We start from the raw sequence: 27,954 nt of genomic DNA on the forward strand, positions 1-27,954 counted from the left end.
CTATGTTCATCGCAGCCTTATTTATAATAGCCAGAAAATGGAAAGAACCGAGATGCCCTTCAACAGAGGAATGGATACAGAAAATGTGGTACATCTACACAATGGAATATTACTCAGCTATCAAAAACAACGAGTCTATGAAATTCGTAGGCAAATGGTTGGAACTGGAAAATATCATCCTGAGTGAGCTATTCCAATCACAGAAAGACATACATGGTATGCACTCATTGATAAGTGGCTATTAGCCCAAATGCTTGAATTACCCTAGATCCCTAGAACAAACGAAACTCAAGAAGGATGATCAAAATGTGAATGCTTCACTCCTTCTTTAAATGAGGAAAAAGAACACCCTTGGCTGGGAAGGGAGAGGCAAAGATTAAAACAGAGACTGAAGGAACACCCATTCAGAGCCTGCCCCACATGTGGCCCATACATATACAGCCACCCAATTGGACAAGATGGATGAAGCAAAGAAGTGCAGACCGACAGGAGCCGGATGTAGATCGCTCCTGAGAGACACAGCCAGAATACAGCAAATACAGAGGCGAATGCCAGCAGCAAACCACTGAGCTGAGAATAGGTCCCCCGTTGAAGGAATCAGAGAAAGAACTGGAAGAGCTTGAAGGGGCTCGAGACCCCAAAAGTACAACAATGTCAAGCAACCAGAGCTTCCAGGGACTAAGCCACTACCTAAAGACTATATATGGACTGACCCTGGACTCTGACCCCATAGGTAGCAATGAATATCCTAGTAAGAGCACCAGTGGAAGGGGAAGCCCTGGGTCCTGCTAAGACTGAACCCCCAGTGAACTAGACTATGGGGGGAGGGCGGCAATGGGGGGAGGGTTGGGAGGGGAACACCCATAAGGAAGGGGAGGGGGGAGGGGGATTTTGCCCGGAAACCGGGAAAGGGAATAACACTTGAAATGTATATAAGAAATACTCAAGTTAATAAAAAAAAAAAAAAAGAGACCTGACAGACTCCTGAGCCAGAGCATCCTAGGCAAAACAACCAACCCACAAATCAATGATCTTAAGATTGCTTGTCTTAAATTTCTCCAGAATCAAGCAGGAATAATGATCAATGCTTGCAATCCCAGCACTTGGGAATCTGAGTCAGGAGGATTGCATGCCGTAGTCCACTCTGAACATGAGAAAATAAATGAAAGAACCTGTCTTGAGAACAGAAGCTCCCCATACTTAAAAAGCATAGGGCACCTTTGATGGGGCCTCACCACAATGCACTGGCTTCTATGGCCACTTGGTAGGGAGAGGGATGAAGGCCTGAGTCTCAGGGCTGCCAATTGTTGGAAAGAATGAGGTCTCCCAGTGTGAGATGGTGGAAAGGTGCTATGGAGAGGAGTGTCCAATGGCCAGTGTTAACTTGACAGTCCGTATAATGTTCTTCATTCCCAAACTTACTAAATATCTGCTACACACAAGTGTATCCCAAAAGCAGGAAAGGAAACCGGTCTGATCATCTAAGTCCTACTTTCATCCATACAGAGCAGAACAGAAGTGAACCTAAGAGAAAAGATGAAGAAAAAAATGAGCTCAAGAACCTATCCGTGCAAGAACTTTGAGTCAGAATGTATGTGGGAGCATCACCATCGGGAACCCACAGACACTGGAAAATTTATTCAGTATGTGAAACAAGAGTTTCATTCCTTTTTATCTTGGTCTCAAAGGACAAGATGACCTCAGCTAAGAGTTGAGTTGCACAAAGCAAATTAATTCCTGGAACAGAGGCCACCGAAGCCAACCAGGCCTGCAGCTATTAGGTTGCCCCAATGTGTAAACTAGGAATAGGGTGTAAGACATATGCTCCAAGTGACTTCTTCAGCCCCTGATGATATGACGAACTCAATGTTCTTGATATAGATCAATGTCTTTATCTGTAAAATAAAAATTGTAGTTTCATGAAGCACATGCACTCTTTGTAGTAACTTAAATAAAATCACACACGCAGCAAGTATCTCAGAATTGGAGTCAATTACTAAAATTATTGTTGAATTGCTCAGGTTTTATTTTTTTGAAACATGATCTACAATGTAACGCAAACTGACTTCAAACTTTCTGTCCACCTGTTTCAGCTTCTTGAATCTTGACATAGTAAGCATGTGCTATCATACCCAACTAGATTATTAATTATTGGTTTATCTTTTGTCCTTTGCTAAGGTGTATTTGTGTGTGTGTGTGTATGTGTGTGTGTGACATATTTTCTATAAATCATTCAACAAAAATTTTTAAGTATATAGTACAGAACACAATAAGAAAATTAAATTCTTTATATACTATTGTTTCTATTTGGTGTTGAGTTCACATCTTCATTTTTAGAGGATTTACTGCCAAAAGGTGTCCTTTTAGAGGACAATTTAAGTCTAGCACATATATTAAAAACTCAATACAAAGGAGGGCTGATGTTGAGGGATGAGTAAAAACAAGGGAAGCATATCTTGGATGTCATAATGGCATGTATTGTTAGTTATTAAAAATGGACTATATATTTAATGCAGAATTGCTAATTGCCAAAGAAAAGCCAAAAACAAATTCAATTAGCTTCAAAGTTTACTTTAGCCATAAGATGTAGTAACTTTTATTTACTGGAGAAGCAATAACTGTCCACAGCTGTGAGACCTTAAGAAAATATTCTAGGTGACACTGAATGCCTGACATTGCCTTGGGTGACAAGAAAGAATTATGGCTGTAAGTCTACAGCACTGTTGTATTTCTACTGAATGGTTAAAATAAGAAGAAAATTGAAATATTCTCCTTAGACCCAAAGAGAAAGGAAGGAGACTCTACCTTGGTCAAGGGAGTGAGGGGTTACAGTAACCATCTCCCATACAATGACCCACCCACGTATACTCAAGCGAAGAAGCATAATGTATAGTTGCTGTACTCTTCAGAAAATTGGATGTTTTCTCCTTGCAAGTTTCTATCGAGGTCTTGTAAGCTCTATTCCACAGTAATACTCAGTGGGGATGGTTCTGGATAAGCCCTGATCAGTTAGAACAGGGAGAGTGCCAACTCTCCGTTCTGAAGAAGCATCGCTCTCCTAAGCACAGACCTCTTTGCTCCATTTCAGAGACATGGATTCTGTTACTCTAAGTGGAGCCCATGCCTTAGCAGTGAGTAACCAGGCTCCATTTTTGTGGAAAGATAGAGAGGAAGAATGAATAGTATTTATAGTGCCCATGTTTCAGTGATTGGTTGAAACCAGCAGCACTACTCTGGGATGTTGTAGAACCTTTGGGAGATGGGACCTTGATAGAGAAAGTATGTCATTAGGGATTGGAGGGGGGGCATGTTATTCATTACTGCTTCTTGGCTTTCTCCATACTTTCAGTTCAGCCATAAACTGAGCATCTGATGCTCCTGCCTCCATCACATCCTGCCCAAGTACAAAAGATCAAATGACCCTGACTGAGCTACTAAGCCACAAAGCCAAATTAGATCTTCATTCCCTTAAATTGTGTCTGGAGCTTGGTCACATCAATGAGAAAAACAATGCATACAGGTAAATCCCTCTCTCTGCTTGAAAAGGGCGTAAGAGAGAAGCAAGTTATGGTAACGTTTATATATACTGACAATATGTCAAACTCTGTATTCTTCCTGCAAGTTTTGAAAAGTCATGTATTTGAATTACTTATAAAAATTAAGAACACATGACACACTCCTATAATCTATGTTTTCAAGGGATCTTTGCAAGAGAGCTCAAAGTTCATCATCAACATAGTCTACATGGTGAGGGCATAGTCTACATGGTGAAAGCCTGTCTCAAAAACCAGAAAGACAGTGACAATGAATGTTAATACCCATGTCTAACAAGATTATGGGCCAAAAGTGTGTTCCCAACTTTGGGCTAACATTTCTTGAAAGCAAATTTCTATGCCAGCTTAGGACTGAATCCAAATATTCTACCCTAGAAGATGATTAAGCACTTACAGACTTATCACCACTGCCATTGTATGCCAGCCCTGGTAAAACTGTGCTGGTATGTTTCCAGCTCTCAACCCACCATCTTTATTTTCAGTGGTCACTTTACAGAACACAGCTAGATGATAGGGGGAAGTTAATCCTTCAAGACAATTTTTTTCCAACTAAATTTAGCCTGAGTAACTAAATAAGTAGACCCAACTATATCTGATCATTTGTCATGAGTCCGCTAGGTCCCAGAAATATTCATCTAAAATATTTTAGAATAGTCAGTTTAAATCACCCTTTATAACCCTTCTTATAGGGTAGACTAACTTCTAAAACCACTTTTATTTGTGACTATAAATCTCATTCTTACTGTCTTTTAAATTCAACTTTTTCATTAATTATTATATATACACATGTATTTGTATGTGTGTTTGTTTTGTGTTTATAAATACATAAATATAACCTGCAAGTCTGTATGTTTCTGATATGTATACACTTTGAGGGCTGACATTTTAGTATTGGTTAATCAACTGCTATGCTCTTCCTTAAAAACACTACTCTCCTAAGACCCATGATAGCAACAGTCCTGGGTAGTTGACTAGGTTTCCACTACCAGGCATGGTTTCCTTCTTGTTAAGGAGTATGAGTATATCTTTCCTTAGTCTGAGGAAGGTATTCTTTATGATCATGTTGAAGATATGTTCTATTCGACTTGTTCTTTTCCACTGACTTAGTATTCTGTTGGCTAGATAAATAAGGTGCACATCTTATTGTTTCTTGATTTGAGATTATCAGAGAGTTCTTGTCAAGCCAGAGCTATAAAGTTGATAACATTTGGTTTCTCCACAGGCTGTTGAAAAACTTGTAAAAAGAAATATGTCAATGCAAAGTTTATTTTTTTTTATTAACTTGAGTATTTCTTACTTACATTTCGAATGTTATTCCCTTTCCCGGTTTCCAGGCCAACATCCCTGTAACCCCTCCCCCTTCCCTTCTTTATGGGTGTTCCCCTCCCCATCTCCCCATTACCGCCCTGCCCCCAACAATCATGTTCAGTCTTAGCAGGACCCAGGGCTTCCCCTTCCACTGGTGCTCTTACTAGGATATTCATTGCTACCTATGAGGTCAGAGTCCAGGGTCAGTCCATGCATAGTCTTTAGGTAGTGGCTTAGTCCCTGGAAGCTCTGGTTGCTTGGCATTGTTGTACATATGGGGTCTCAAGCCCCTTCAAGCTCTTCTAATCCTTTCTCCGATTCCTTCAATGGGGGTCCTGTTCTCAGTTCAGTGGTTTGCTGCTGGCATTCGCCCCTGTATTTGCTGTATTCTGGCTGTGTCTCTCAGGAGAGATCTACATCCGGCTCCTGTCGGCCTGCACTTCTTTGCTTCATCCATCTCGTCTAATTGGGTGGCTGTATATGTATGGGCCATATGTGGGGCAGGTTCTGAATGGGTGTTCCTTCTTTCTCTGTTTTAATCTTTGCCTCTCTATTCCCTGCCAAGGGTATTCTTGTTCCCCTTTTAAAGAAGGAGTGAAGCTTTCACATTTTGATCATCTGTCTTGAGTTTCATGTGTTCTGTGCATCTAGGGTAATTCAAGCATTTGGGCTAATAGCCACTTATCAATGAGCAATGCAAAGTTTATATTCAGGATATTCCAGCTTCAAAATTATAGCAAGTACTATTGTTCTTTAGATACCTGCTTGTTTTCTAATGAGAGAAAAAAAGAATATGGATTTGGATAGGAGGTGATGGAAGTAAGAGTCTTGAAGAAGCTGGGGTGAAGGAAACCATAATCGGAATATATTGTATGAAAAAATTCTATTTTCAATAAAATAAAAATAGAAGGAAAAGAAAGGAACTAAAAAGACTGTGGCAGAAAAGCCTGGAGGTCACTGCCACACCTAGTAAAATGGGAAAAAGAAAGAAAGAAAGAAAGAAAGAAAGAAAGAAAGAAAGAAAGAAAGAAAGAAAGAAAGAGAGAGAAAAGGAAGGAAGGAAGGAAAGAAAGAGGGAGGGGGAGAGAGAGAGAGAGAGAGAGAGAGAGAGAGAGAGAGAGAATAATGAGATTAAAAAGCAAGCTAGGCAGACCTTTTAGGGTGACCTCACTTTACTGTCTAACCCAATCCCAAGGAAATAAATAAACCAATCCTGGTTGAATATTCTGATTCCTCCCTCCTGTGAACTTCCTTTTCAGAACCTGAGTGTCAGCTCCAATATACAGAAACACATCTTCCCTAAAACTGGCTATACTTAGCAGCTCCACAGAAAATTTTCTACCAGGCAACACACGGCCATCATACTCTCCTAAAATCCACACAGGAAACAGAAACTAAAAAACACTCACTCACTCACCACAGACAAAACAATTTCTCAGCACTTACTTGTTGTGTTAGTATCTGCCACCTGTAAAGATCTGCCCTTAATATTATTTTTATCTCTGCTCCTCCCACCTGTCCTAAACTTCAGTGGTTAGTCCAACTTAGCCCCTGCCAAACATTTATAACCACCTGCTTGTAGTAGTGGCCACAGGCCCCGGTTCCTCCAAAACCTCACATGGCTGCTGGCTTCTTCTTCCACCAAAGCATGGCAGAAATTCTCCTTCTCCTTCCTCGCCTCTAAATTTTTTTCCTGGGACATGGAAGTCCTGCTTATACCTTCTGCCCAGTAATTGGCCCCCAGATTTCTTCACTGACAGATCAAGAACCAACTGGGGAACAGGACTTAGCATTAGAACCGCCCCTTTCACCTACTACCATAATTATCCCAATGCCAGATGTGCAAACACCAGTGCAAAAGCACAATCAACAACAGTCAAGAGAATATGTTTCCACTAGAGACCAGCTCCCATACCACAGCAAGCCCTGAATGGCCCAACATATCTGAAGCAGGAAAAAAAATACCTTAAAACTACTGATATAAAATGACTGGGGACTAGAGAGATTTCACAATAGTTAAGATCACTGGCTGCTCTTTCAGGAGATCCAGGTTCAAATCCCAGCATCCACATGGCAGTTCACAACTGTTTTTAACTCCAGTTCCGGAGGATCTGACACCCTGAAACAGACATACATGGAGACAAACTCCAATGCAATTTTTTTTAATTGACTGATGTCCTTAAGAGGAAATTAATAAATCTCTTTAAGAAAGCCAAAATAGGGCTGGAGAGATGGCTCAGTGGTTAAGAGTACTGACTGCTCTTCCAGAGGTCATGAGTTCAATTCCCAGCAACCACATGGTGGCTCACAACCATCTGTAATGAGATCTGGTGCCCTCTTCTGGCCTGCAGTCACATATGCAGGCAGAATGCTGTACATAAAATAAATAAATAAATCTTTTTAAAAAAAGAAAAAGAAAAAGAAAAAAAAAAGAAAAGAAAACCAAAATAATATGAATAGTGGAAAAATATGAATAAAAGTTTTCAAGTCCTGGAAAAAAGTAAATCATAAAGATAACTCAAACTGCAGAAATTCTTGGAAATAAAAAATTTAGAAATTCAAAAGGAATTTCTACAGAGACAAACTTTGCCAACAGAATACAATGGATGCAAAGGGTAATTTTAAGCATTGAAGACACCATAGAAGAAATGGATACATTGGTCAAAGAAAAGGTTAACATTAAAATACTTCTGACAAAATATCCAGGAAATCTGGAACACTGTGAAAGACAATCTAAGAATAATAAGAATAGAGGAAGGAGAAGAAACCAGTCCAAAGGCCCGAAAATGCTTTTAACAAAATTATAGAAGAAACTTTTCTAACCTAAAGATAAGGATGACTACAAAGACATAAATTCATATAAAACACCAAATAGATTGGAATGGAAAGCAGAGTTCCCTAGGCATATAATAATCAAAACACTAACCATACTGAATAAGAATATTAAAGCTTCGTGGGAAAAAGACCAAGTAACCTATAAAGTAACCTATAAAGGCAGATTTATTATAATTATACATGATTTCTCAATGAAGACTCCAAAAGCCAGAAGGGCCTGGACAGACTCTAAGAGAACACAGATGCTAGTCCAGACTACTATACCCAGCAAAACTTTCAATTACCATAGATGGAGAAAATAAAATATTCCACAATAAAACCAAATTTAAACAGTATTTAAACAGCCCTACAGAAGGTTCTAAAAGTAAAACTCCAACCTAAAGCAGTAAAGTACATAAAAACACAGGGAAAATACAATCTCACACCAGAAAAATCAATTGAGGAAAAGCAAACACACACACACGCACATACACCCACCACCACCACCATCACCACCATCACCACCAACAACAACAACAACAATAACAACAACAAGCAAGCAAACAAACAAAATAACAGGAATCAACAATCATTGGTCATTGGTATCTCTCAACATCAATGTCCTCAATTCCCTAATTAAAAAAAAAAAACACAGACTAACAGAATGAGTATAAAAACATGATCTATCCTTCTACTGCATTGAAGAAACACACCTCAATATCACATACAGACATTACTTCAGGGTAAATGGTTGAAAAAGGTATTCCAAGACCTAAGAAGAAAATTGGTCTAGTCATTTTAATATCTAACAACATAGACTTTAAGCCAAAACTAATCAGAAAAGATATGGAATGACACTACATACTCATGAAAGGAAAAAATCTACCAAGATTATACTTCAATTTTTAACATGTATGCCCTAAACACAAGAATACCCAACTTTATAAAAGACTCACTACTACGGTTTAACTCATTTATTGATCCTCAAACAGAATGTAAGACTTCAATACCCAATTCTTACCAATAGACAGGTCATCTAGACAAAAACTAAATAAAGAAATGTTAAAGCAAGCATGTTATAAACCAAATTGACCTACCAGATATTTATAGAACAATTCACCCAAACATAGAATAATATAATTTTGCACCAGAGTCCGGTCTTGACAAAGGATTGGAGTTCTCAACTAGAAGCAAGGGTATCTGGAAGGCACATAATAAATATACACGGACTACTCTTTGTGTACAAACTGACAGACAATTTCAAGGCTTAAAGCTTCTCTCTCTCTCTCTCTCTCTCTCTCTCTCTCTCTCTCTCTCTCTCTCTCTCTCTCCTTGAGGCTGCACACACTCTGCATTCTCTTGCACACTCTGATTTTTTTATTGCGGTTTTCTTTTCTCGAACTCCCACACTCGTGCACATCTGTGTTCATTACCCTTTCATTCTCACACACACTCTTCATACACACCTCACACATATCTCACACACACCACATGCACTCTCCTTTCACTAACACGCAATCTTCATACACACCTCACATTCTCTCTTCACTCACTCTTTGCATTCTCTCACTCTTCACATTCTTTCTCACTCACTTTTCACATGCTCTTCTCATTCACCCTTCACATGTTCTTCTCATGCTCTCCAGCCTTTCTCTTGCCCCAGTCTTTTATTGATAATTCAAAAGTAGGTAGAAAAGACACATTGTATAATCATTGACAAATCAAATTCAAAAGAATAACCACTTCCCACAAAGAACTAAGGATTTTCAATTGTTCCCCAAAGTTTCAAGCTTCCCCTATTCCCAGGCCAGTGGCTAAAATAATAATAATTGTAAACTTATCATTATTTAAACTTTAACTTTTAACTTATTATACTTCATCTCTCAAAGCTCCAAGGTCAGCCACTTGCATTTTCCTGTAAAGCTCTAATGATAAATGAAATGGGCAAAGCTGCCAGGCAGTGGCCAAAAAGAATCAAGTTAACCCTTAACTCAGTGGTTCCACTAGCTTTCTGTTCCTTGTACACATGAAGAGTCCCAGAATTTTGACTTAGTGTTACTAGTATATAATTTTATATATTCTATACTTCCTTATCCAGGAACCACTCTCAAATATTACATAAAACTTATTTCCTAACTCAATAACTTTTTCCTTTCTTGGCTCTAATTCATTTTCTTATAATTTCCTTAAAGTTTCTTTGCAAGTCAAACATTAATCTGGAATTGCTATTGTGCAGTTATTACATTGTTTCCAAGATGAGAACACACAGCATGCACCTGGGCCATTAGGCCTATGCCTCAATTTCCAATTGTTTAAGAATCATAACATCAAGGAACATCTAGTTTCACAGAATTCACCAGAGCAGAAGGAGAAGGAAGTAGATAATAGAATAATTATGCACACCAAGGCCCACTGAAAGGCAGTCACGCACAAATGAAATCTATACAGCCGTTGTCCAGGGCTAAGGTTAGGAGAAATGGGAACAACCAGTTTTTACAAAGAGCTGCTATAGGCTAGTGAGAGGTCTCCATCCCGGCCTACTGCTGGCAGTCCCTGTCATTGTATGCTGTCCCAAGCACTTTTGTCTCTGCATTTCATGGAACTTTCTCCAGAATTGGCCACATACTTGGACACAAAGCAAATCTCAACAGATATAAGAAACTCGAATAACTCCATGCGTCCTATCAAAAGACTACAGATTAAAGCTGGATATCAACAACAGAAACAACAAAAAGCTTATAAAATCATGGAAATTGAATGATTCTCTAGTAAATAAAAGATGGGTTAAGATAGAATTAAGCAAACTAAAGACTTTCTAAAATTCAATTAAAATGAACGCACAACATACCTATACTTAGGAGACATAGGGGACACAGTGAAAGCAGTTTTAAGAATCAAGTTTATAGCACTAACTCACTACACAAAAAACCTGGAGAGATCTCCTACAAGCAACTTAAAAGCAACAATAGAACGAAACAAGAAATCACACCTAAGAATAGATTGTAAGAAATAATCAAAGACTGAAATCAATAAAAGTGAAACAAAGAAAAATAAAAAGAATAAATGAAACAAAAATTGGTTCTTTGAGAAAATAGACAAAATCAATAAATCCCTATTCAAATTAGCTCAAAGTCAGAAAGAGAATAACCAAATTAAAATCAGAAATTAAAAGTGAGACATGGCAAGAGACACCAGGGAAATCCAAAGGATGATAAGAACAAACTTTAAAAAGCTGTACTATAAAAGTTGGAAATCTAAAAGAAATGGATAATTTTCTCAATATGGACCACTTTCCAAAGTTAAATCGAGATGAAATAAGCAATTTCAATTTAAGCAGATTTATAGTGTAGCCCATAATTAAACAGAAGCAGTGATTAGAAGGGTTCCAACCAAAACAAAACAAAAATAGTACAGGGTGGTTTTATTGCACAGTTCTACCAGACTCTTGAAGGAAAATCAATGCCAATACTCCTCAAATTATTCCACAAAATATAAACAGAAAGGACATTGCCCAATTCATTTTATGAGACCACAGTTGTCCTTATATCCAAACCACATAAAGAAAGAGAACAAACTTAACAAAGAAAGGGAATTACAGAACAAGTTTCCTTATGTATACAAATTCAATAAAATACTTGCAAACTTAAAATATTTGCAAACTATATCCAAGAAACATCTAAGAAGATCATCCACTATGATCAAGTAGGTTTGATCCCAAGATGATGGGATTGGTAAATATATGAAAATCAGTAAAAGTAATCCACCATATAAACAAACTGAAAGAAGACAAAAATGGTCATCGCATTAGATGGGGGGAAAAGCCTTTGCCAAAATCCAACACCCCTTCATGGTAAAAGACCTGGAAATAAAAGGGATACACTTCAAAATAATAAGGGCAGTTTACAGAAAGCCCATAGTCAGCATCAACTTAAGTGGAGAAAAACTCAAAACAATTGCACTAAAATCAGGAATAAGACAAAGCTGTCAACTCTCTCCATATCTATTAAATATAGAACTTGAAGTTTTAGCGGGCAGAATGAAGCAACTGAAGGAGATCAAGGGGATACAAACAGGAAAGGAGTAAGTTAAAGTATCACTATTTGGGGAGGCAAAGTTTAGAACAGAGGCTGAAGGAATGCCCATTCAGAGCCTGCCCCACATGTGGCCCATACATATATAGCCACCAAACTAGATAAGATGGATGAAGCAAAGAAGTGCAGGCCGACAGAACCGGATGTAGATCTCTCCTGAGAGACACAGCCAGAATACAGCAAACACACACGTGAATGCCAGCAGCAAACCACTGAACTGAGAACGGGACCTCCGCTGAAGGAATCAGAGAAAGGACTGAAAGAGCTTGAAGGGGCTCGAGACCCCATATGAACAACAATGCCAAGCAACCAGAGCTGCCAGGGACTAAGCCACCACCCAAAGACTATATACATGGACTGATCCTGGACTCTGACCTCATAGGTAGCAATGAATAGCCTAGTAAGAGCACCAGTGGAAGGGGAAACCCTTGGTCCTGCCAAGACTGAATCCCCAGTGAACGGGATTGTTGGAGGAAGGGTGGCAATGGGGGGAGGATGGGGAGGGGAACACCCATATAGAAGGGGAGGGGGAGAAGCTAGGGGGATGTTGGCCTGGAAACCGGGAGAGGGAATAACAATTGAAATGTAAATAAGAAATACCCAATTTAATAAAGATGGAGGGGAAAAAAAGAAATGTTTTGCATATCTGTGACTGTATTTCTTCCAGTGTTTTTTTTACTAAAGTTTTTCCAAAAAAAAAAAAAGTATCACTATTTGCAGATAATATGATAGTATACATAAGTACTCCTAAAAATATAACTAGGGAACTCCTATAATTAATAAACATTTTCAGTAAAGTAGCTGGGTACAAAATTAACTCAAGAAAATCAGTAGCCCTACTAAATGCAAATGACAAAATAACTGAGAAAGAAATCAGAAAAACAACACCCTTGACAATAACAAAATATCTTGGGGTAACTCTAACAAAGCAAGTGAAAAATTGTATGACTAAAAACTTCAAGACTTTCAAAAAAGAAGTTGAAAAAGAAATCAGAAGATGGAAAGGTATTAATGGATGGATAGATGATCATGGATTAATAGGATTAACATAGTAAAAATGACCATCTTACCAATTCAATCTACAGATTCAATGCAGTCTCCACCAATATTCCAACTCAATTCTTCACAGATCTTGGTAGGACAGTTCTCAGATTCATACTGGAAAACAACAACAAAACAGGATAGATAAAACAATTCTGAATAATAAAAGAGTTGCTAACTTCCAAGTTTAAGTTGTTACAAAGCTATGGTTAAAAAGAAAAGAAAAAAAAAACAGAAATGGTATTGGCATAAAAACAGACATGTTGACCGGTGAAATAGAATTGAAGACCCAGACATAAATCTACACACCTGTGAATACCTGATCATTTCTAAAGAAGCCAGAAATGCACAATGGGGGGGGGGGACAGCATCTTCAACAAATGGTTCTCATCAAACTGGATAGCTGCATCTAGAAGTATGCAAATAAATTCATATTTATCACCATGCACAAAAGTCAAATTCAAGTGGATCAAAGACCTTAACAAAACCAGATAGAATGAACTTGACAGAAGAGAAATTGGGGACCAGCCTTGAACTCATTGACACAGAAAGTTTTCTAGACAGGCACTAAGAACAATAAATAAATGGAACCTCCAGAAACTAAAAAGCTTATGTACAGCAAAGGACACTCCCATTTGGACAAAGAGGCAGCCTTCAGAATGGGAAAAGATTTTTACCAACTTCACATCTAATAGAAGACTAACATCCAAAATATATCAAGAACTCAAAAAACTAGATACCAAAAACCAAATAATCCAATTTTAAAAATGGGGTCCAGACATAAACAGAGAATTCTTAATTTTAAAAAAATGAAATGGCTAACAAAAAAAAAAAAACAAAAACAAAAGCAAAAACAAAAGAAATGTCTATCATCCTTAGCCATCAGGGAAATGGAAATAAGAACTACTTTGAGATTTTACCTTATACCTGTCAAAATGGCTAAGATCAATATGTTGTCACAAGTGACAGCTCATGCTGGCAAGGATGTATAATGAAGAGAACATTCCTCCATGGACGGCTGGTGAGTGGCCATACTTGGACAGCCACTACAGAAATCAATATGTTGGTTCCTCAAAAAGTTGGGAATCAATCTACCTCAGGATCCAGCTCTACCACTTTTGGGTATATAGCCAAAGAATATGCCTACCACAAGGACACTTACTCCCCACGTTCGTTGCTGCTCTATTCATAATATCCAGAAAGAAGAATTGATAAAGCAAATGAGGTACATTTATACAAAGGAGTATTACCCAGCTGTTCTTCTTTTTCTAAAAATGCCATCATGAAATTTGCAGGCAAATGGGTAGAACTAGAAATAATCATCCTGAGGGAGATAACCCAGAACCAGAAAGATAAATACAATATCACTTACATGGATAATAGATGTTAAGTAAATGATAACCAAGCTACAATCCATACACCTTGTGAGGTCAAAAGAGGACTAGGGGAGACACATGGATCTCCCTGGGAGGGCTAAATAGAATAGATTTTATGGTTGAACTGAGGGTGGAGATGATGGAAAAAGGAGGAGCAGGTGGGTAGGGGGAGAGGATGGGAATGAAGAAGAGAATGCGGGGAGAGATTACTTGAGGGGCATTTGAGGGGTGGTATGCAAACTTTGTGCAATTGAAACTTCCTAAGATATATAAAGGCTATCCTAAATTCTCCTAATAATGAGAGAGACAGAGTCTCAGCTGGCCATCTCTTGTCACCAAATGATGTTTCCAGAACCAGTACTGTGCTATATCCAATTCAATTGTTGGTCAAAGAGGCCCCATAGGAATCGCCAAACAACCCAAGTCGTCAAGACAATAGGTTGCTTTCTGGAAACTGACAGCAGGGTCCCGCTTCTGAAGACACACCCATACAATTGACTGAACATGGAGAAGGTGAGCTGGTGTACAAATAGAACCTTCCCCCACTACACTCTACTGTCTCTGATATGGAAAGGTACTCCTAATTATATTCTGCTGCACTCATAGACCAGTGCCTTCATCAGCTATCATCAGAGAAGCTTCCTCCTGCAGCAGACGGAAACAAATAGAAAGACCTGTACCCAGCCCTTATATAGAGGGAGACCTTGGAACACACTGTTCTGAATGGAACGTCTCCATCAAATTCCCCCTGTCAGGGAACCCTGAGAAAAAAGAATAGGAGTCAGAAAGAGTGTATGAATCAGCAGGGATGGAGGACACCAGGAAAACGGGGCCCTCTAAATCAACTGAGCAAAACATCAGTGAATAAAAAGATGACTGCAGCTGGGGCATGCTTTGCACACATGTAATTCCAGCACAAGTTTAGTTTTCCAAGACATGCTTGCCATTAATGGGTACCTTATGTTAGAGAGCCTAAGTTTTTAAAACTTCTTGGCACCTTAAATTTATCGTGAATCAAATAAAAGAGCATTTAAATGAATCGATGTAATAAATTCATTAAAAACCAACTCGTTCATAGTAGCTTAAATATACTCCCCACAAAATTTTATGTGAAAGCTGTTGGATTTGAATAAGTGGTTCTAAGCATAATGATAGGGTTGAATGCCACCCGTGTTTGTGTGCAGGCCAAAGAAGCTACATGAGTACACATACGTATTACACGGAATAAGCAAGCTATGTTTCCTGAAAAGAGAAACAATTGGTCGCTGCCTTGGTTGATTTGTCAGCTTGATGCAAGCTAGAATTACCTGAGATGAGGGAACCATGTTCCAGAAAATGCTCCTGAGATGTGGGCAATTCTATGGAGCAATTTCCTTATTACTGATTAATATAGGAGGACTCAGAACACTGTGCATGGTGCCACTCCTGGACTGGTGATCCTGGTATGTATAAGAAAGGCAGCTAAGCAGGCCAAGAGAAGTAAGCCAGGAAGTCACATTCTGCCTGGCTTCTGCTTCAGTTCCTGCCTCCAGATGCCTGCCTTGAGTTCCTGTTCTGACTTCCCTTCATGCTGCTCTACAAAGGCAAGCTGAAATAAATTTTTTCCTCTACATGTTGCTTTTGGCCATGGTGTTTTAACACAGCAACAGAAATCCTAACTTAGTTGCTTATATTTTTATAGGTTTATTACAAAATTAATAAGGCTATATTCAAGGCCATGAATGTATAATAAAATGGGTTTAGGGGAATGGGAAAAAACATTTTCTTCCACTTTAGAGTTAAAAAGTATCCTAAAGATTGTGTTTAGTTATCTACTATTAAGGAAATTCAACTACATTCTTCCCAACTAGTAATTATTTCTTCTCTGAATATTTCCCATGATTAAGAAAACATTCATTTCTGAACTGAAACACTCATTTCTAATCATCATTTTCATTAGAAAGTCCTTTGTATAAATAAAGGTAAAATGCTCTGTTTGGCAAACTTCTTCCTGGGTTTTGGTTCTGTACCTTGAGCTTCACACAACTGTAGTGGGTTGGTCTGATGCTGCTTGTATTCTAATGCTAAGTACTGGCTCTCAAGGCCTGATTGCCCCCGTGAGCAGATCCTGTGTAAGTAATGCTGTGTAAACCTTGCTCCACAATATAGTCAATAAAGGTCAGAACTTGTGATTGGGCAGCAGAGGGAGAAAGGTGGGACTTGAGGATCCAGCGAGGGAGCTGTAGGGAGACAGGGGGGAAGAAAAGAGGATACGGAGGTGAAGAAGGCCTCCATGAGAGACAGACCATAAGCACCTGGCAGGAAAAAACAAGTAACAAGGGACATTTTGTCTGGGAAATAAGTTAGAATAGCCCCAAACCTGCCCAATCTAGGCTTACAGCTTGTAAATAAAATATCTGGATTGTGCGTCTTTTATATGGGCTAACTAGAGGCCTAATTCCTTTTACACAGAGTAAACCTGGTCCTGTTTTACATATAATCCCTGAATGTGGCAGACAGTCTGAACTTGTATGTACTTACTTGTACACATGTACGTACCGAGGCCTATATCTATATATACATGTACATGTGGAGGTCAAGAGTCAACACTAGAGTCTTCTGCAATTACTCTCCACTTTTATTAATTGTTTTTTAGACAAAATCTCTCACTGAACCTGGAGATCCCCAATTTGGCTAGACTGGCTGACCAATAAACCCCAGGGATCTGCCTGTCTCTACAGGACCGTGCCCTAGCACTGCGAATACAGAAGCATGCTGTTGAAACCAACTTTTATGGGGGTATTGAAGATTGAACCACAGATCCTCATGCATACACAGAAAACATTTTATTAAGCTATCTCTCTACCCCCAACTCCTAAGTTTTTGGAGGCATCCATATTAGTTGATAGCTTCTAACCTATTATTATCATTATTATTATTATTATTATTATTATCATTATTACTACTACTACTACTACTACTACTACTACTACTACTACTACTACTGTCACTTGTTTATGAATACATTCCAATACCTAAAGAGGGCTTCCAAAGAATAATGATTAGCCTAGATCTAATATTTGCTCATGTAATAAAAATGTACAAATGGAGCCTCTGGCTCCTCTGGTCTACACTACACACCACATGTGTGTTGTATTGCCTAGAACCACACATTATTTTATCCTACAGCCTCTGTGTCTTTTTTTTTAGGCAGAAATATACAACAAGAACACATACTCCACTATGTTCATAGCAGCCTTATTTATAATAGCCAGAAGCTGGAAAGAGCCCAGATGATTCCCTTCAGTAGAGGAATGGATACAGAAAATGTGGTACATCTACACAATGGAATATTACTCAGCTATCAAAAACAATGACTTCATGAAATTCATAGGCAAATGGATAGAACTAGAAAATATCCTGTGTGAGATAACCCAACAACAACAACAAAGAAAAAAAACAAAAAACAAAAAACAAAACGCATGGTATGTACTCATTGATAAGTGGATATTAGCTCAAAATCTAGAATTAGCCAAGATACAATCCACAGACCACATGAAGCTCAAGAAGAAGGACAACCAAAGTGAGGATGCTTCGGTCCTTCTTAAAAGGGGGAACAAAAATATTCATAGGAGGGGACATGGAGACAAAGTTTGGAGCAGAGACTGAAGGAATGGCCATTCAGAGCCTGTCCCACCTGGGGATCCAGCCCATATATATACAGCCACTAAAACTAGATAATATTGCTGATGCCAAGAAGTGCATGCTGACAGGAGCCTGAAAAAGCTGTCTCCTGAGAGGCTCAACTAGAGTCTGACAAATACAGAGACAAATGCTAGCAGCAAACCACTGAACTGAGAACGGGACCCCTGTTGGAGGAGTTAGAGAGAGGATTAAAGTAGCTGAAGGGGCTTGCAACCCCATAAGAGCAACAATACCAACCAACCATAGCTCCCAGGGACTAAACCACTACCCAAAGACTACACATGGACAGACCCAGGGCTCCAGCTGCATATGTAGCAGAGGATGGGTTGGGCACCAATGTGAGGAGAAGCCCTTGGTCCTGCCAAGGCTAGAGACCCCCCCCCCGTAGGGGAATGTCAGGGCGGGGAGGCAGGAAGGGAAGTGGTTGGGGCCTGGGGACACCCTTATATAAGAATGGAAGGGGGATGGGATGGGGGATTATGGATGGGAACTGGGAAAGGGTATAACATTTAAAATGTAAATAAAAATATTCAATAAAAAATACTTAAGCTGCCATTAAGCAGAAATCCACTGATTTCTTAGTGGAGTTTATTACATTTGCTCTGTCAAACTTTCATTTGTTTTAATCATTACAGTGGCAAAATTTTTGTTTAATGACTCTATTATTTTATTAAGTATAAATTCCTTTATTTATTTACTTACTTTACGTCCCAATCACTGCCCCCCTCCCCTGTCACCATCCCACAATTCCTCCTCTCACTTCCCTCTCCTTTTACTCTGAGAGGGTCGAGGTCCCCTCTGGGTACCCCTCCCCGACACACACACTCACACACACACACACACACACACACACACACACACACACACAATCTCTGTGGGGCACATTTTCTCTGACTGAAGCCAGATAATGCAGCCCAGCTAGATATCTTCATCTGTCTGAGTCGGCTGCTAAGAGGGGCCTCTCAGAGAACAGGTTTGATAGACTCCTGTTTGCAAGTATAAAAGAGTACCATTAATGAATGTCATTATTATTTAATGTAAATGCTATCTCACGCTTTTTTACTCATAATACTGACATGTTTTCTACATTTTTAACCAATTGAATACCAAAAAACATTGGCAAGATTGTGATGAAATAGGGAATCATCCTAAATTTATTAGTAGTAGGTCATCATTAGCCATGAGTGATGCCCTGGTGTTAAAAGATATAAGCTCACCCAAATCTGTTTTAAAATCAGCACAATGCATATAAGTATCAAAATTTCACATAGTATCCCATCAAGGTACAATTTAAATGTATCAACTCAGATTCTAGAAATTAAAGGTGGCAAAAAAAATTGCAGACATTGCGGTGTGTGTATGAAATGTCCTCTGAACCATTAATGTGTTGAAAACTTGGTTTCCAGTGCAGTGCTCAGAGGTATGGCTTTGGGAAACTGATTGGATCATTGGGGCATTGACCTAATTGATGGATTCATCTTTGGATGGATTCAGGATGGGACCATTGGGTGATGCAGAACACAGAGGAATGTGGAGTGAGTCAAGGGGCTTGTATCTCTGGTGGATTTGTTTTGTCTTCCCTCCATCTCTGTTTTCTGGCAGTCAGAAGCTTCCCTCCAACAGAACTGTCTGCCATACAGTTCTTCTACCTTTCCAGAGTCCAGAGAGCAGTGGAGCACATTGATTCAAAAAGTACCCATCATCAAGGCAGAACAGAGGATGAGAGAAGTCCTCATTGTGCTTCCTTTGCTTGCCTATTTAAGATGCTGGTCAGTGGAATTAGCCTCGTATACATGCTGGGCAAGCATTCAGCACTCCGAGACCCTAAATGTAGCTTTTGAGGGAGGAATGGGCATGCAAGATTAGCAGGGCAGGTTTGGGACTTCATATTTTGAGTAATTTCCATGGATTCTGAGTTCCAGGAATGATTCCTAATTCTTCAGTGCCTGGCCTGGGGGAACGCAGGGCACTCAGATAGTTTCTGGACAGCAAGGGCCTGAATAGTAGAGTGGGCTGGGTATGGACTGGGCTGTCCCCACCCAACTGTTCACTAACTATTCCTTTCTGCCCTTTCTGACACTTGTATCAAAGGTATCAGGCAATGTCTATTGGTCCCCCACATTGTCCAATATCTGTTGATTTAGATGTCAAGGGTGATTCTAGCCATAGTGTTTGCTATTGGCCTTGCAATGGGAGGTCAATCCCTTGATCAGTTAAGGCCGATGTATCAGTTTAGTCTCCTTATCATCAGGAAACATGTTTCATGAATACCATGCTGTGCTCAAAACTGCAGATACTACAAATCCTGTGTGCCTGCTTCTCCTTATATATAATTACCTAAAATTTAACTTAGATATTAATCACATTAAGACTGACCACAATAATTCACTATAAACTACAACAATTTTAACAATACACTAGAATAAAAAAAGTATGTTAGTCCAGAGTCTAGTACCTGCCATGGGCAAATAGCTTTCACTGCACTTATACTAGACAGAGGGTGATTCATGCCCATGACAGGATCAGAGGGACAGTGAAAGATGTCATCACACGCTTTAGAATGATGCACAATTTCAAACTTGTGAACCATTTATTTCTGAAAAATGTTTGCTTAATGTTTGTGGATTAGAGCTGATCTCAGATAGCTAAATCAATCAAATATGAAACTACAGCTAATTAGGAATGCTGGGGAGGGGGGCTGCTATACCAAGAATGCAGAAAAAGAAAATACAGTTAATTTGCTGTCACCACCTTGTCTCTGAGGATGATGTCTTGCCCTGACTTAATAATACCTTAGCTTATGGCATTCAGCTGATCCTCAATCTGAACTCGTTCACCATTATTCTTTAACGGCAATTTTCTAAGACAGGGGACTAACCTTGTAAGTCTAAGAATCTGCAAAATCACAGAGGTGTGAGTGTGTGTGTGTGTGTGTGTGTGTGTGTGTGTGTGTGTGTGTCTATGTCTGTGTGTCTGTGTGAGTGTCTGTGTGTGTATATGTGTGTGAGTGTGTACGGGTGTGAATGTGAGAGTGTGTGAGTGTGTGTGAGAGTGTATGAGTGTGTATGAGTGTGTGTGAGTGTGTGTGTGAGTGTGTGAGTATATGTGTGTGAGTATGTGTGTGAGTGTGTGTGAGAGTGTGTGTGTGTGTGTATGTGTGTGCGTGTGTGTGTGCATGCGTGCGCTTGTGTAAGACCTGCACCATGAAGAGCAACTAAGCACATTGGACCTCATGCAAACCTCCTGGGAACCACAGGCCTTGTGCAAGGCTATGAGCCAGGAGCAGCTTTATAGAAAGCTTCCTTCTTGAAACGGGTTTCTTGTTTTCTAAGGAAAGGAATATGATTTTCAGTTGTCTGGTGTATCTTACTTAATGTTCTCTGACAAGCCTGGTGATGATGATAAGTTCCCAGGTTTCCAAGTAGGGGGCATAAACAAAAAGAACTGTCAACACCGAGGGTATCTGTCTGTGCTCTCAGCCCAGAAGTGCTGACAGAGGATTGGAGCTGGACTCATCTCGCATTGACGAATATGGCTGGTAAAGCCCAGAAATGAAGGATCTGTCTGCAACTCTGACTGTGACTCTCAAATCTTTCTTCTCACTCACACTTCTGGATAAGATCTCTGCCAAGACACAACCACAGGCAATAAAGAATGAGCCCAAAATGTTACACGTGCCTCCCCTTCTAATTTATTACCTTAAAACCTGGAAAAGCAAAAAGAAATAGCTGAGAAAAAATGATGATCAGCCTCATTTATTTCTAACTGTAGACGTGACCCTAACTTGTTTGGCATGTGAAAGGGAGGCACACGTGACAGCACCACCTGTGTGCAAACTGTCCCTCAACTCAAACCTTGCTGGGGTTGTTACTCAGTGGTAGAACAAATTCTTAATATGCACATTTGTATTTTGAATATAAAGACAAATTTTTAACTAATAGAATATTGGTTTCCTCCCACATTCCTTCAGTAAGTGTTAAGACATACATACGCTGAATGCTTTCCTAGCATGCACAAAGCCTTAGATGCAATTTCCAGCACTGCAAAAAACAGTGTTAGTAGTGTGCCTGTACTCTCAGCACTCAGGAGACGGAGGAAAGAGGAACCAGGAGTTCAAGGACATCCTAGGCTATATAGGCATTCCGAGGTCAGCCTGGGGTGTTTGAGAACCCCATCTCAAAAAAATAAATGAATGAATAAAAATTAGAATTAAAAAAACAAATATATACATGTGAAAATGAGAATACAAACTTCAGGGAAGTGATAGTATTAGTATTTCACAGAACCTTACAGGTACATTACAGCAACTGTATGTGACTCTTATTGTTGGCACTAAGTGCATTGACTCTCAATAGAGACAGTCGCTAAAACAGCCAAAAAGGGTTTTGTACATAAATTTATGAAACTAAGAGAGTAAGTGAAATGGCTCAGATGGTAAAGGAACTTACTTCCAAGCCTGATAACCTGACTTCAATTCCCAGGACCTACATAGTTGGAGAAAATAAACCCTATGAACTGTCCTCTATGCCTGCACAGAGTGTACACACACACACACACACACACACACACACAGAGGGGTGGTGGAACTAACAGTGTTGGACATAGGGAGGCATGATGTTAATTCCAGCACTGTAGAAATAGAGTAGGGAAATCTCAGGTTTAAAGCCAATTGGAGTTAGAAGAGAGAAACAAGGGGGCGGAGGCGGAAGAGAGGAAGAATTAACTCATGGGTAGATTGTAACAGGCTCAATCCAGAAAGAAATAAAATAAAACTGAAGACCAGTAAACATGGAGCCTAGACAGTAAAGTCTTGTGAGTTGAAGATTTTTTTATCTAGAACCGCTAAATGCACAGAAATTGCACTGGTGAATTTCTGCTTCTTCATATGGGTACTTTACAATACCCTGGAAAAGCATTTCCATTTTAGGAACCATTAAAAGAGTATTTAAAGCCTAAAGTCAGGCATGATAATCAGTTTGTAATCCTAGCCCTTGGAAGATGGAAGCAGCAGGGACAAAAGTTCAAGGTCACCCTTAACTATATAGTGAGTTCAAAGCCAGCATAAGCTCTGTGTGACCCTGACTCAAAAACAGAAGGGACGTCTAAGTAGTCTGCATTTTAGCCTCATCACAGGTATAATGATAAAACAGGTATGATACTGTGATTCTTCATAAATTTGCTGAAAACATTGAGTTTAAAATGTGCTATGCTAAGAAAAGGGCGAGTATTGCTGCTATTTTCTTTTTCCCCATTTCTAAACCAGGAAACTTCTGGATTAATTGAGCATACAGAATTACTGACAGCGTGATGGACGCAGCGCACACTACATCCCAGCCTCATCCTAGCCCTGCGGATCCTGCAGACCAATAAATCAGCTCCCAGGCATACACACAAGAATCTTGTGAGTGGTCAACTCACAGTTTGGTTTTCTTTGAAATACTAGTAAAACTATGCTTAAAACTAAGTGGAAGTGTGAGGAACGCTCGCTCTAGAAATGACATTGGCTTTTGTCTTTGTCTGTTTTCTGCTGCCGTAATAAAGCACCTAAGGGCTGGAGATGTGGCTCAGCTATAATTACAGAGGTTTCTTCGGTGCGTTATTGTAGAGGCTACGAAAGGAGAACAGATTAGAAGGCAGAGCTGATCTGGCTCTCTTCACAGCAGACCAGCTTCTAAACCAACCCGTTTTCATGGGATTACATTAATCTTCACTTCATGGTTTCATAAAAGTCTTACATCTCAACTCCTCAAACTTGGAGAATGAAGCCTCCACACATATTTAGTGGAGCAACCCACACATGTGTGTCCTAATGCCCGCCACTGGGTGAAGCCAAAACCCTTGCTCTGATTTTCCTGTACCATCCCAGTGTCTGGTGACAGATTCTAAAGACATGGGAGCAAAGGCTAGAAGAAAAGCAGCCATCTTTTCATCAGCCCTTATGACACTGGATATTTGATGAGGTCGTGTAACAGGCTCTAGACCTTAGTAGACCTTGATGCCTTAGCACTATTGAGGTCATGATGAAGAAATCATTCACACTGTAAAATTCACCACCTGCCAAGACTAAACAAAGGCCTAATCTAGCAAACCATTCTGGGAAAGTCTCTGAATGTACTAATCTTGCTTTTGACTTCTCTAGTTCTGCTGCTGGCTAACTGTTCTTGTTAACTGAAGTGTGTCCACCCAAGGACTTGACTTTGAGGCTTAAAAGCTCACCCTAAGGGAAACTCAAAGCTGTACTGGAATCCCAAACACCTAATGCAGTCGCTAGTCAGCTAATAAAGACAGTCTAGAAGTCATCTCTGGTGAACACCCCACGACAATCAGATGAGACGATCCATAATTGCTTTCATTTTTAACTGCAGCTAAGGGTAGCCTACCACTTAATCCTAGCACCAACCTTGTGGACTCAGACTTGGAAAGGAGGCACTACCTTTTGTCCAAAAACTTTAAAAGTCTTGCCCTTAACCATGTAGTTGTAGCATGGAGTTAAATTCTATATAAATCATTCTACCATAACTTCTTACAACATGATATAGGGTTATATTTATACAGGCATAGCTTAGACATCAGCTTTAGCAGTGTCTTTTTCTTTTGAGAAAATGTTTCTCTTGCAATCACTTCTGCTTTTAGAGTGAAGTATTAATAAATAATAAAACTTTACATTGTAAAAAAGAGAGAAACATGTATCATGGTGAATGGGGGAGGGTAGGTGGTGAATGGGGGAGGGTAGGCTGAACTCTTGAACCTACAAAGGTGAGCTGGCAGCAGCAATCGTTCCTATTGGACCAATATTCAGGCAATCAACACTATAAAACTCTGAATAAACTGTAAGAACAACCACCTGAAAACACAAAAGAACAAATTAAGGAAGAACATTCTTGAGACACTGAGTTTCCCATTCCTATGGTTACAGCCTTGAGGAAGAGGTTCTAATACACATTGACCTGAAGACTAACAGAACTAAGATTAAGAGGGGAACACCCATAAGGAAGGGGAGGGGGGAGGGGGATGTTTATAAGAAATACTCAAGTTAATAAAAAAAAAATTAAAAAAAAAAGAAGCAACTGGAAGGTGGAGGGATAAGCCTCTGTCTGGAAGGAGAGAGCCAGAGAAAGAAATTCCAATGTAAACCGTGGCCACCTCCTACCAACCTCTGAATCGCATTTACCCAGCACTAGCCCAGGCTAAAGCAAAGCAAGCAGTCGACACCCACACACTGCACACGGCCCGCTGACCCAGACAGAGTATAAGTGCTTTGAGAATAATAGCAGAACCCAGAAAACACATAAAAGACCATTCGCGGTGGTATTCAAAACACACGCAGAACTGTTTGACATGCAAAGGAGGGCAGTGATTCATACTTAAAAGACAATGACCACGCACTAATCCCGAGGTGATGTGTAGGCAGGGGTTAGTAAACAGGAGTTCCAAATCAGCCACAAAGACTGTGCTCAGAACACAAGAAAATGTGTTCATTGTTGATGCAAAGAGAAAGTCTCAGCAGAGAAAATACCAAAGAAAATTTTGTAAAAAGGATGTTAAGCCTGCAAGTTTAATACTTGACATTTGAAATTCATTAGATAAACTTGAGAGGATTCAAAAATGTCAAGAAATAAACAAGGACATAAAAATAGAAATCATTGACCTGTAAAACAAAGAGAGAAAGACACATTTAAAAGTACATGGAACCACAGAGAACTGTGAGTCCTCCCGTGGCAATGAAAAATGCAACTTCTCGGTACTTGAATGCACAGAAAAAATTTCTCACAGTGACAGCCTAAATCTCAAAGAGAATAACCCTTTAATCACTTGAAATGAAAACACTGGGTGGCCTTGATAGATTATAAGGCAAAACACTCCCAAATCCCAAGAATACTAAGAAATTGAATCACAAGGACAAGATAAGCTTTGAGATGGACCTTCTTAGAAATACGCAAAACTTTTAATTCAAACAAAAAGCCTCCTGAAAGATGTGGAATTAAAAGACACTAATTTAAAAAGGGGAGGCTGAACTACAAGAAAAAGGACTAAGCTTCTATGGAAACTCACATAAAACTCATGGCCTGACAGTGAATGCTGTTTTCTAGCCAAGAACTAGTTGCTTAAGATATCTGCAAACTCAGCAGTCTAGGAACAAATATGTATATATCTCCAATCCACTCTCTATAAAGATATCTACAATTTCAGGAAAGCAGCTATGGAAAGATATTCTGAATGAACTAGTGTGAGTAGGTATAATTAGTGTTATAAGTATTAATTACATTTTTCTTTCCCTTTATTCTTTTCAAAAATATGTGAAACATTAACTGTATTAATTTGTTTATATTTAATGAAAGTTTGATTAAATAAGCTTATAATCAGTACTGAAATATTTGGGTAACTTGATTTTCAAAACTTATAAATTGTGAATCATTTATTTTAGGAGACATGAAAGTACTTAAAGTACATGTTATATATACCTGATGTTTACAATATATATATATTGTATGTATATATGTATTGGTTTATATATATATATATATATATATATATATATATGATGACATGAAATACAATAAAAGTAATTGACAATGTTCTTTATTGTTTGGAATGACTTTATCCATAGAGAAGAACACAGTGAACCTTCTTTCAACAAAGTTTTACAGAGGAAATGGGAAATTTATACATATTTGTATAACACTACATAAATTCCAACTTAAGATGTTTGGTCGTTTCTTTTAAATCTCCGTATCTGTTTATCTGACAAGTGCTCACACATAGGTAATGGGCAGTAACTGCTGAATGGGAGTAATGAAAGTGCCTTGAAAGTTCATTGAGAAAGAGATCGTGGATACTACGTCACAAGACAAAAAAAAGTGAAAAACCTGGTGGGAAGGTACTAAGATGTTCATAAATTAGTAGAATAATATTTTGAAAATGACCAAAAGCAATGTATAGATTAAACATAATTTCAGTCTAAATCCCATGACACTGACATTCTTTACAAAAACAGAGAGAAAGAGAGAAAGGAAGAAAGAAAGAAAGAAAGAAAGAAAGAAAGAAAGAAAGAAAGAAAGAAAGAAAAGAAAACGAGAAAGGAGAAAGAAAAGAATCTTCATAAAATTCATATGGAATAACAGAAAATCTTGAAGAACCAAAATAATCCTGAACAAAAGAAACGAATAAAGAGGCAGTTCAAGCTATTTTGCATAGCTAAGGTAATAAAAATATTCTTATGCATCTTGGGGAGATGGCTCAGCAGTTTAGAGCACTGGCTGCCCTTCCAGAGACCTAGGTTCATTTCCCAGCAACTCACAACTATCTGTAACTCTGGTCTCATAGGATTTGACACTCTTCATGCTTCCAAGGACACTAGGCACACACTGTGGTAAACAAACATACAGTCAGAGAAAACCCCCATACACATAAAAATAATAGATATTTTTAAAAAAAAATATAATACCATACTAGCATAAAAACAGACATGTAGACCAACGGCACAAAATAGAAGGCCTAAATAATAGAGATGCGTTAAGTAAATAAACACTTAATAAAATGCAGAAGAATAAAGTCACTTACGGATTTTTTTGAAAAGGGAGATTTTGAAAAAAGTTCAAGCAAGAAATTTAAGGTTGAAAAAAAAATGGCATGATTACATTAATGAACTAAAATGGCTGGCCTGTTTCGCAACCGTTCAGACTAAGATGAGGGCAGGATTTTCTTCTTTGATAATACTTCCAAATTCTTCTCCATTTAATTTTAAATATGTGATAAAAATGATAAATAAAAACCACAGCACAAAGTACCTGAACTACATGAGTATGCACAACTGTTTTTAGAACTATTAAGTAGAATGTCACCTAGGTCACTGTCACACTCAGAACATTGTGACTTCCTCAGCACAGGACTCCACCCTCGTAGGCTTCATAGATAAAGTGAAAACTTGCCTCAGAACAGGTCAGTGTTCTGCATCAGGCATTCAAAGTGAACAATATAATAATAGATAAAGTTATCTTAAAGAAATATGTGGAGAAACCAAATGTCATGCACAAGCGTGTTAGATGAGTCCTAACCAAAACAGCAACAAGCTAGAAAGCACGTTGC

General features: G+C 38.9%; 1 long non-coding RNA gene across 1 annotated transcript; it reads right to left on the bottom strand.

Annotated features, from left to right (window-relative positions):
* On the bottom strand, positions 1 to 27,954 carry LOC120103059 (uncharacterized). The gene is made up of 3 exons (XR_005505160.2): positions 27,430 to 27,954; positions 12,838 to 12,925; positions 1 to 1,524 (listed from the first exon to the last, which is right to left on the bottom strand). It is a non-coding gene; the product is annotated as an uncharacterized LOC120103059 (long non-coding RNA).

The sequence above is a fragment of the Rattus norvegicus genome, chromosome 5, assembly GCF_036323735.1.
Source record: "Rattus norvegicus strain BN/NHsdMcwi chromosome 5, GRCr8, whole genome shotgun sequence".
NCBI lineage: Eukaryota > Metazoa > Chordata > Mammalia > Rodentia > Muridae > Rattus > Rattus norvegicus.